Source organism: Mya arenaria, chromosome 16, assembly GCF_026914265.1.
Source record: "Mya arenaria isolate MELC-2E11 chromosome 16, ASM2691426v1".
In the NCBI taxonomy this organism is placed as follows: Eukaryota; Metazoa; Mollusca; class Bivalvia; order Myida; family Myidae; genus Mya; species Mya arenaria.
In genome coordinates this window covers 24,799,125-24,802,080 of record NC_069137.1, presented here as the reverse complement: position 1 = coordinate 24,802,080, position 2,956 = coordinate 24,799,125, and the positions used below count along the sequence as shown (strand labels likewise).

Below are 2,956 nucleotides of genomic sequence, written 5' to 3'. Positions count from 1 at the left end.
TTTGATCATATTGTTTATGCTTATTATTTCTGAAGATTTTGAAAGGCATTACAATCATGCATTCATCAGAACAATGAACAGCCAGGTGTGTTTTTATTTAACACTATCAGCCGAATGACAAGTAACGTATTTGTTATATTATTAATAACTAAACAATCTCTTTGAGGTTGATCTTTAGACAAAAGGAGGGACTACTGGGCTTGTCATTTACATTGATTTATTGGTTATAATTTAAATCTTGTTTTTAAAAAGAAAAGCCTTGAGTAAAGATATTGTTCAAGGTGACTGTAATACAATGTAAAGCAATCACAGGGCGTCTCACATGATCAGAAACAATGTTTATGTTTATAGTTATGCAACCTCAATGTGTACTAAATTGACGTCTGGAAAAAGTATTCTTTGATTTTTAAAAGAATGAATGGCGGGATTAATGTCATTATCGGGGTTAGGCTGATCAAAGTGTGCAGTCTGACGCATTGTATTATCGATAATGACATCAGTCACGTATTTCATAATTATTTTTACACTAATAGTTCATTATTTTGTTTGTAGCCCTGTGGATATTTCAGCATTTAGTAAAAAGTGTTGTCTGCTCCAGTTCTCATATTTTGTGTTGACTGCTACCTTTCCCCCCTGATATTTGAGGTTGTTGTGAGAATAGCAATCTGCCAGGATTGCAGCTTTTGGCGCACTTTTAGAGCCTTATTATTTTAACTAGTTCCTGGAAGTATTTCCATGTTTGGTATGTATTAAATGAATTCAAGAGTGTTATTCTTTTAATTGCAATATGTTGTATTGGCTGTGCATTCTGTATTTTTGGAAGGTTTGGTAAATTCTGTTCTATCACAGTATTTCAAGATAGCAGCTCTTTTAAGTAACCCTTTGCATGTGTTTCACTGTGTTCATAATTGTTTACAGTAGTAACCACAGTGACCAGATTAACAGACACCATGGGTGAGAGATGAGAGACATGTATACAGTGAGAACACTCAGTTCCATAAACTTGTAAGTGTATCTGTAGTTGTTGATGTCATACATGTTTTATTGTTGTTGCCATTACTGTATTATCTTTGTAAGAAATGTTATTTATCTCATTAGTCGTTTGTTAATACGGGCCACTAAGCACATGATTATTGTATGAGATAAACCTTTTCTTTAACCTTTTGTAATAACTAAATGTGATGATGCATTTAACTGATTACTGTTCATATTATATTTCAGTGTGTTGCTTCGTGCTTCGTGCTTCGTGCTTCATGTTGATTCATGATTTATCTGTATAGAAACGAAGAGAGTAAACTATGGAAAACAGCTTTTGTTAGTTATACACACTAGGACATAAAACGAACCTCGACCGGCCTGGTCTTATACTCACTATAACTATATGACCTTAATAAAGGTCAGGGTAAAGGCCAGACCATTATAATGGCGCCCAACGTGATTTATTGTGAAAAGTGTGTTTTTCATATGGATTAGATAGAGTGAAATTTGTGTGGACTACAGATCAACTGCCACTGTTGTAAACATAACTATACATTTAAACCTGCAGATATCAGGATTTAACCAATACACAATTTGACAAACATGCCATGCATGGAATTTAAATTTGGATTTACATGTTAATGGATCTATTGGACATTCGTTGAGATGCAACATACCGAGGAAGCCAGCACATTCCCGAGATTGACCCATGTGTACGTTGGAACTTGGATGGATATTTGGAATGACAAGGATGACATTCAGGGAAGCAGGGACCAAACCAGGATACACCGGACATGTTGAACATTTGTTGTGTGAAATGTCATGTAGTGACACTTGTGTTTAGTGGCCATTGTGAGAGAGTTGCTGTGTTTCTGGTTTTGGATTTTGTGAGTACCATATTTTGCCTAAAATGCTTAGAACTTGCAATTTAATTTCTATTTTGCATTTTAAATAAATAACAAATTGCAGATTCTAGTATTTTATATGATTTCTGTGAGATTTAGTTTCTGTAAAGTAAGAGAGAGATTTCACTTGCATGAATAATAATCTGGTAAAGGTATTTAATTACTAATTAATCCCTTCCTCATAAGTGCATTTTAATATTTTAAATATTCACCACAAATGTTACTCATTTAAAGTGCTGCTGTTTTGAAAATATTGTGAATACCTATTTGTTTACATTAATCAGCTGTGTCAATACATTGCCAGTACAACATATATTGATCTTGACCCAGTTTGAGACCTCTGAGTGCATACAGGTGTAAATTCCTAAATCAAGGGTATTGTGCAATATTCAAGGTTTAGGAGATTCATTTCCTGCTGCATTTATTTTGTACTTGATTACTTTTGTCATTTTTTGGATGTGTTCATTGAAATTAAGAGGTTAAAATTGGAACTATTTCTTTTACCTGTACGGGACTTGTTTAGATTGAATCATTGAAAATTACTACGCCATTCATACGGCATGTGACTAACATTCTTGTCATGTGATCAGGGATTCTATTTATTATCGTTGCTCTCATTGGTTGATTGTGGAGTTATCCCTCTGTGACATCATTGATATGTACCGTCATGTGACACTATCATGTGATATTCTTACACCGTAGTATAGTTAGATAAATACATGTAGTAAACTTTAGAAAAGTAGTACTTGACATTAGATAAGTGTAGATTGATAGTATTTGTGTTTTATAGTTAATTAGTCAAAGACTATCGAAGTATTTAGAAAGACACTGTAGCAATTAGGTGCATAAGTGGCTGTTAAATTAGCCAAATTAATAAGACATTTATTTATTTGAACTTAGAAACATTTTTTGTACTCAAATGATTTTATTTGAACTTAGAATTTTTTTTTGGTACTATAATGATTTCATTCAAAATAAACATTGTTTTGAGTGAATTGTAGAAATTTATCATTGTATTTTAAATAAATTTAAAATACTTTGATGGTACAAATACACAAAGAAAACATGTACAT

At 32.7% G+C, this 2,956-nt stretch overlaps 1 long non-coding RNA gene across 1 annotated transcript; it reads left to right on the top strand.

Moving 5' to 3' along the window:
* The first annotated feature begins 576 nt into the window (after nt 1–576).
* LOC128222030 (uncharacterized) lies at nt 577–2,111 on the top strand. The gene is made up of 3 exons (XR_008259057.1): nt 577–742; nt 919–1,005; nt 1,222–2,111. It is a non-coding gene; the product is annotated as an uncharacterized LOC128222030 (long non-coding RNA).
* Nucleotides 2,112–2,956: the final 845 nt, after the last annotated feature.